Genomic DNA, 9185 nt, shown 5'->3' with positions numbered 1-9185 from the left:
ACACACACACACACACACACACACACACACACACACACACAAACATACTGTATTTACACAATGGCTTTAACACACACGTCAAACACGTCTGTGTCATAAACACTTTTATATGAAATTTGCATGCATTTTGAATTATAATGAAAATAATCCAGTTTATCAAAGTGATTATGAGCTATAAATTGATTTTTAATTGCGTTATGTACAAGTGGTTCCAGTTTATCTATTAGTATGTTATTTCACATTTATTTTTTCCGTTAAGATAAAACAATGATTTTTATTAACACAATAAAATTAATGTGAATAATAATAATAATAATAATAATAATAATGAAACCTTAATGTAGTATTATTTTCAGCATGTTTGAAAATGAATAAATATAAATAAATGGAATAGTTATAATAATAAAAATATGATTAATAATTATATTATTATTTTTATTGGTATTAGTACTACTACTAATATTATTTTTCTTGAATAGGAAATATATAGCAATAATCATGTAGAACAGAAAATGGTACTGTTTTGATAAAATACAGCTGTAATTTCTTTCACTCTTTCTTTTGCCTTATCTTTTTTTACTATTTATTTCCTTTGCTCTTTCTTTTTGTGCATCTATTTTTAAAATGTAATTTAATTAAAAAAATTCTCGAAAAATGACAAAATACTATCATTCTGGTTTCATTATTATTATTATTATTATTATTATTATTATTGTTGTTGTTGTTGTTGTTGTTTGAATAGGAAACATACATATAAGAAATATCATGTATAATAGAATTTTTTTTAATTTTGTTAAAATGCAGTCAATTTTATTGTTCTGGGTTTGATTGTTCCCATTCCATTACTGATATATGTAATATCTGATAGCCATCAGAGCTCTTATTTCTGACTTGCCTTTAAACGAATAGAAAAATGAAATAATTTATGGAAAATTACTGATAAGGGAAGAATATAAACATTCTCTCTCTCTCATATTCACTCCTGTTTCACCCTGATAAAGTTATGAATTTCTTTTTCCCAGATGGTGAGTGAGAAATATTTGATTTTCTATTGCGATTATGGATACTGAAAACCACCAGAGGAATCTGCTGTGTTACAGTCTCAGCGGAGAGAAAGAGAATGGAAATATTGATCTTGTGTACTTTGGAGGTTTGAATGGGGAAATATGTGGTTAAAGAAACTGAGAGAGTGACACAGAGAGAACGAGAGAGTTGAAAGGAGCAGAGGTTCAGAAAACAGGGCATTTTGGATGGCAAAGTGCTGTTTTTGTCATGCTAATAGCAGACTGCACACTGAAAGACTTTCAGAATAAAAGATGATTTTCCCACAATCCCCTTAGGCTCTGTGTGGCAACAGACTGTCCAGCTCTTTATTTCTTTCTTTTTCTTTCTTTCTTATTCTCTATTTTTTTGCTTTTTCTTTCCCTCTCTTCGGCTATTTCTTTCACTTTTGCTTTAGCTCTTTATTTCTTTCTTTTGCTCTTTCTTTTGCCTTTTCTTTGTTTCTTTTGCTCTTTTTTTTATTTCATTCACTCTTTATTTATTTTGGTCTATTTTAACTCTCTTTTGGTCTTCAACTCTTTCTATCAAACTTTTTTATCTTTCATTTGCTCGTTCTTTCTTTTGCAGTTTTGCTTTGTTTTGTGTTTTCATTCTCACTTTATTTCTTTACTGTTTTTTTTGCACTTTTAGTCTTGTTTGAAACCATTATTCTTGACATATTCTTTGAATCTCTTGTTTTGCATTCATGATAGAAATATGGAACTTCCATTTGATGCCTCTTAATAAACAGGTGTAATGCCATCATTTTGCATTTTTGGTAACTAATTTTGTAGTTACAGTTGTTAACAGTTAAACTAGTTACAGTTGTTAACTAACAAAACTACTTTGGTTGTCCTTCCAAAAGAGGAGGATATCCGCTTCGTCATGCCTAGAGCTGATACGTGACTGATACTCACAGTGGTAATCATTTGCATTTAACTGAAGTTTTTTTTTTGTACACTTATACAAGCATTTGTATAAGTGTGAAAACAACTTTCACCCATACAACTTTGACCATCCCTGACTTTGGCCTGACATTGCTCTCCTCACTTTGATAGTTAAGTATAGCTGCTGAGGAGGTGGGATCCACCCACACTAATTTGTTTGTGTACATAGCAGAATGTCTGGAGACCTTCAATCCAGATTCATCTCAGATGGGCTGGTCTCCACCTCAGCCCACAGTTTAAGCTCTTTTCTGGCTGCAGTCATTGTTTATAACTTTGCAATTTATTGTCCAAATGCAGGAAATGGCCGTCTGGAAAACTTACAATTCAGATTGTTTCAGTTACAGTAGACTCCAGTTTTATACAGTCAGATGTTTCTGAAATCCTGCATGTTTGGTGAAGCAATTATGAGCAAAAAAATGTCACAAATGATTCTGATTCAGTACTGATAATAGTGGTCCCTGATCTACAAACAAACAAATAGATCTTAAAGGATACTGATACTTATATGAAGCGATTTCAGAGCCCGCCCGCCGCTCCTTCGTCGAATCTGCCGGCCGCGCCGTTCTCAAGCCCGCCCGCCTCTGCCCACTCTAGGCCATGGCTCACTCTAGGTCTCCGGCCTCCTCTCACTCTAGGCCGCGGTGTGTGACGCTGTTTCGTTGTGAAAGCGAAACTACTTTGTTTGGCCTTCCAAAAGAGGACACAACTAGAATTCAGTGGTTAAGTTGTTTATATATTGTTATATTGACTTTTATTTATTTAATTATTTACTGAACATTAATATATTTTATTATATTGTTGTTTTTATTATTTTGTTAAAACTTTGTTGAATGTCTCAACATATCGTAACCAAAGAAGAATGCATGGACTCTTGTGACTTATTGATTTTAACTCCAAAAAATGGCAAAAAAAAAATAGACCATTAAACAATAGTAGTGGTCCATACGATCAAATTTTTTATTATGTGCATATTCAAATGTATTTAAAATAAACACATGAAATTTAGGAGTGATTGAATCTTATTGACATATTATTTCAAATATAGCCCATGTCATATGGACAGACTTACACATCAGACTTACACAAAAGTTTGCAATGACATGTAAACAATTTTTGTGCACCCATTTAATTTGATTTAAAGTACAAGCATGAAAATTAGGCACTTCTGAGCAGTGAAAGCTTTTTGTGAATATCAGCTTAAATTTTGGTCTGTCGCTAAAAAGTGACAGAATTTCCATTTAAGCGTGAACTGTTCCTTTTAAGAACTTTCTCAGTAATTTACCTTTATTTTTTCTTTTGTTTAGTCTGCCCTTTCTCTTTTAGAGAATTGTTTTTTTCACATGTAACACAGGTAACAGCACCCCTTAAATGTTTTAAAATCACTGTATTAAATTAATAAAAAAATATATTACAGTATATTGTTATATTGACTTTTATTTATTTAATTATTTACTGAACATGAATATATTTTATTATATTGTTGTTTTTATTATTTTGTTAAAACTTTGTTGAATGTCTCAACATATCGTAACCAAAGAAGAATGCATGGACTCTTGTGACTTATTGATTTTAACTCCAAAAAATGGCAAAAAAAAAATAGACCATTAAACAATAGTAGTGGTCCATACAATCAATTTTTTTATTATGTGCATATTCAAATGTATTTAAAATAAACACATGAAATTTAGGAGTGATTGAATCTTATTGACATATTATTTCAAATATAGCGCATAAGTCATATGGACAGACTTACACATCTTCTTTTGAAGGAAAAAAGTTTGCAGTGACATGTAAACAATTTAAATTTTTCTCAGTATACCTTTATTTTTCCTTTTGTTCAGTCTAATCTTTCTCTTTAAGTAAATTTCATTTGTTGCAACCTAATAGTGCCGAAATCTTCCCCTTTAAAGGGATAGTCCACTCAGTAATGAAAATTCTGTAATCATTTACTTGCCGCCTTGTCGTTCCAGTCTTGTATGATTGACTTTCTTTTGTGCAAAGTAAAACATTTCCCATTGACTTCCATTGTATGGACAAAAAATTTCGGGCAAGTCAATGGGAACCGAACAGATTTAGAAAGACATGATAGTAAATGATGACAGAATTTTCATTTTTGGGTGAACTATTAAATACACCTATCTGTTTAAAAAAAAGTTATCTGTATCACACAATGCTTACACTCTAAAAATGCTCGGTTAAATATAACCCAGCATTTTTTTTTAGAGTGTACACTCACACACACTGTTTGCAGTGTTCAGTCATTTGTCTGATTGGGGTCAACTATGTGTGTTGATAATTTACTCTTGTTTATCACTTGACCTCTATTTTTTTTCTCAACAGTCCCTTCTCTTAGCAGGGTATCAGGTGTGTAGTATAGTCACAGTATAGTGGTATTCTGTATCAAAGGCTTGTCTCTTGTCTGAGGCCTCAGGGAGAACAGAACACACTGTTTGAAGTGAGTAGAGAGATCTACAGCTCTGGAAAGAGTTCACTGAACTCTCACCAGTGCCTGTCTGCTGCCCGTCACATATCTGAACACATCTGAGTTCACTTCACGAGGCATAATATCAACAACAGTCCAGTGAAGATAAAACGGTTAAATGAGCCGCATTCGGTGTCATTGCACTGTGATTGATATATGCACAGTAGTGAATACACATCAGTTGAATTCATATTAATGAGCAGAGTAGCTTGCAAACAGCATATACACTGAAATAATTGGAACAGTTTTCACTCAGAAATGACTAGTGAATTTCACAAATAACTAGAAAGAAATGGTGATTAACATAGTGAATTAAACATGAAAGTTTAATTTGAAGTAGAACAATTTAAATGGTATTTTCTAGTAAAACGCACTCCAGAAATCTTTGCTTTATTTACATCAATCAATCAATCAATCAATCAATCAATCAATCCAGTGTAGTTAGGTTAATGACGTATGTGACTATTTAGTTATTAGTGAAATAATTGTTTATTGTGATTAATATTATCAATGAATGTAAGTTTGATCATAATTTTATTGCAAAAAAGTATTTTTAATCAGTATTTTGTCGTCTTGTTCAATACAAATATGTAACTTTCTTAAGATAAATTTATTAGAGAAGCAAATTTGTGTTTTTAGTGGGTGAGGGTGCTTTTCTTTTCAACCTGCAAGAACGATCAAGGTTAATAATATCAGTACTGAAACCTAAATGGAAAATGTTAGCAATTTCTGATGATAAAAAGAGTAATTATAGTCATTTAATATATTTGAAATCCATAATTTTAGACATTTTATAGACATCTTTTAGCATTTTTACTTGTTTCAATGGGCAGAGGGAGAAATTTGCTAGTTAATTTATAGAGGCAGAGTACTTGCTAGCAGTTTGTTTTTCATAGCGTTCTAATGATATCCATTAATTTTCATACAAATATTAAAATCACAAGTTAAAAATAAATCAATATTTTTACGTGAATATATTCTCATCTATATAATTAAGACCGTTTTGGGGAATATTTCTTGAATTAATGTTATTTTTCTTATACAGTTAGATGTTTTGTTTTGAAATAGTGTGTTATGCATTAATCTAACAAATCAGTGACGTTTATGCTCCAGTATATGCACATGTGGTAAGAAAAACAAATTGTCTGGAAACGTGTGCTTGAAAATGTTTCAATATTTTTAATGGGAAACAAATCAGGTTGCTGATTTAGAAAATCATTTTGCGGTGATGTGTCATGCCTAACTCCCCATTTAACTGTATAAAACTGCTTGAACGCATGGTCTCTCGGGGCTTATCGCTTTAACATCGAGCTGTGAGTGTTTCGAAGCTGTGAGCACTTCAATAACTAATGCATGTTTTGCACTGACACATCAGTTCTAGCCTGTGCTGGCCTGGTCAACTCATTTGCAAGTCACTTTAGATAAAAGCTTCTGTTAAATGAATAGAAATAAATGTAAATGTGTTATTAATTTAATCTGTGAATTTTCTCTCTCTTGCATTTCTTGTGATCATTGAATGGATAGAAGCTGTATACATAGACAAACTGCCTCAAGAGTTTTTTTTATACAATAGTTGCAACTTTAACATTTCTGATCAGATGAATCATATTTAAAATCAATATAATAGCCTATATAATATAAACATGTATTATACTGTCTTGCTGTTGCCACTGTTTTGTTATTTCTTCATATTTTACCTGAAGTCACAACACACCATAACCATGGAGGAATCTGTAGAACGGAAAATGTAATCTACAGCCTCTCGTGGCTTATTGCTTTATGTAATGTCTATGTGGATGCAAACGGAATCAAAAGCATTTAGATGCATTAGATCTGATCTCTCTCTCTCTCTCTGTTTTGTAAAGTCGTGTTCTGATGTTCTGGACCAGCAGTATGACAAATCTTGAATCACACAAGCATGTGAACAGAACAGAATCCTCTGCTTCCACAATAGGATGGATGACTTCACTTCAGTTCCTCTCCTCTAGTGTCCAGTAATCTTTTTTCTCTCCTTTTTTCACCTAATCTCTTCTCATGCCATCTCCTCTGCACTAACCTCTCCTCTAGTCTCATTTTGACTCATTATTCTTGTTCAATCCGTACAGCTAAGTTCTCAGTGATTCTCAGATGATCAGCTAGTTTGATCACATGCCTGATAGCTCACAGATCGCTTCTGACAGTGTTTTATCATGTTAATTTTATGTCCAGTTGATGTTATTTCACAATGCTACATGTGAAACCACGACTCCCTGAAACGGCTCCATTCGAGCAGCGCGTCCTCTGCGTACGCGGAAAATATGAGTGCGTTTGTCAGGGACTCTGATGTCTGTGAAATCCCTTTTCCTTCAGGAGAGGAGGTCACTGACATGAGCGCTGTGCCACGCCAGACGCCGAGCTCTGTTTGTCCTGGAGACGTGATGCTCAGTGCGAAAGAATGCAGCCGCAAGAAGGAGAGGGCATTCTTTATAATGATGTGCACACTCCTGTTTGTCACTCCTCCTGCCTTTCTTTTTTCTTTCTTTCTTTCCTTCTCTCCCTCTTTCTTTCACACTTTGGCTATTTCACAACAGGTTTATTATTGTTAACTAAAACTAAAAAGTATTAGAAACATAGCTGTTAATTGAAGTGAAGCTGAAATAAAATATAAATATTTGCTGAAATACTTAAATTTCTTTCTTTCTTTCTTTCTTTCTTTCTTTCTTTCTTTCTTTCTTTCTTTCTCTCCCTCTTTCTTTCACACTTTGGCTATTTCATAACAGGTTTATTATTGTTAACTAAAACTAAAAAGTATTAGAAACATAGCTGTTAATTGAAGTGAAGCTGAAATAAAATATAAATATTTGCTGAAATACTTAAACTACGGTAAATTAAAATTTGAAATGTTTCCATGGAAAGTGGAAGCACTAAAATAACTAACAGGAAATAAACAGGAAAAAAATAAATTTAAACCTAAAAAGTAATTAACCTAAAAAACAAAAAAACATAACATTGGCAAAAAAAACTAATAAAAAAATTGCTAAAGGTTCAATTAAAATAAAAATTCAAACTGAAGATGTAAAAAAAAGAAAGAAAAGAGAGTTAGAATATAAATAAAAATTATAATAGTACTGTATATAAATATATATATATATAAATACTAAAGTAGTATAAAAAAATTATATAAATACAAAATTAACACCGTTTTGCACACTCTTTCTTTCACATTTTTTATTTTATTTTTGGGTATATTGGTAAGATTTGTACGATTTTTGAAAGAGGTGTCTTATGCTCACTAAGGCTGTATTTACTTGATCAAAAATAGCCTACTGCAAAAACAGTAATATTGTGAAATATTATAACTATTTCAAATAACTTGATTCTGTTTGAATATATTTTAAAATGTGATTTATTCCTGTGATGGTAAATCTGAATTTTCAGCATCATTACTCCAGTCTTCAGTGTCACATGATTCTTCAGAAATCAGTATAATATGCTGATTTGCTGCCTAAGAAACTTAGGCCCCGTCCACACGGAGACGCGTTTAGCTGTATACGCATACATTTTGTATCGTATAGACGTTTCGTCCACACGGATCTGACGTTTTGGGAGAGTGATACCGATATTTTTTTAAACCGGGTCCCAGAGTGGATAAATCTGAAAACGCCGCCCTTGCATTTTCATGTGGACAGCGAATCCGTATATTTTCTGAAACAATGACGTCATCAGCCCACGTCTCGCCCCTAGTCAGTCACAGATTAATAAATGTATTGTTCCATGTTCGATTGTATACCGTGCGCAAGGTTTATGCGCATAGTCTGAAATCTTCTCAGTTTTTAGTGTATCTCTGTGGCAGAATTACAGCGCCACATGCTGGTCTGGCATGTATACTACATCGTTTTGTGTCGGTTTTTTGTGGATGCAGATATTTCTTGAGACGAGGGAGAAAAAAAAAATCGGATAGGGAAAGCTCTGGCTTCATGTGGACATAGCCTTATTAATATCAATGTTGAAAACAGTGCTGCTTACATTTTTTTCCGGGATTCTTTGATGAATAGAAAGTTCAGAGGCTTTGAAATAGAAATCTTTTGTAACATTATATTTTTTATGTCACTTTTGATCAATTTAATGCATCCTTGTTTAAGAAAAGTATTAATTTATTTTCAAACAAATCTTACTATCCTCAGACTATTGTCTCTTTTCTGCTTCTCTCTGTCACTTTTGTCTGTCTATCTGTCTGTCTCTCTCTTTCCGTCTTTCTGTCAGCAGTCTCTTGTTCTGGTCCTCATGAGGTGATGGAGTCTGGCTGTGTGAGGGTGGGACTGTCAGCTACACACCCTGCCTGTGTGTGTGTGTGTGTGTGTGTGTGTGTGTGTGTTCATGAGAGCGCAGCGCTAACCCTAAGCAGCAGAAACCCTCTTCAGGGAGTCGTGAGAAAGAAAGCTTGGCCTCAAACACTCACACACTGCTGCTCTGTTGCCCTTTAATGTCTTAAGAATGTCTTCTTGCATGTTTGTCAGCTCTCCAGTGAGCTATTGTCCTGCTCTCACACAGATTTATAAACCTGATTGCTTTCTCTCCCCCGCCTTCTGTCTGTTTCTCTTCCTTTTTCATTCCCTCTCTCTCTTGTTCTCTCTCTTGATGCCAGTGTGTGGTAAATATGCAATATTTTACCCTCATTTTGGTCATTAACGCCTGGAATGTGTTTTCTTGAGCCCTGCTGGGGTTTGTTCAACAAA

Source organism: Sinocyclocheilus grahami, unplaced genomic scaffold (assembly GCF_001515645.1).
Source record: "Sinocyclocheilus grahami isolate Dianchi unplaced genomic scaffold, SAMN03320097.WGS_v1.1 scaffold1277.1, whole genome shotgun sequence".
Lineage (NCBI taxonomy): Eukaryota > Metazoa > Chordata > Actinopteri > Cypriniformes > Cyprinidae > Sinocyclocheilus > Sinocyclocheilus grahami.
The sequence above is the reverse complement of the archived record's forward strand: the minus strand, read 5'-3'. Positions refer to the sequence as shown.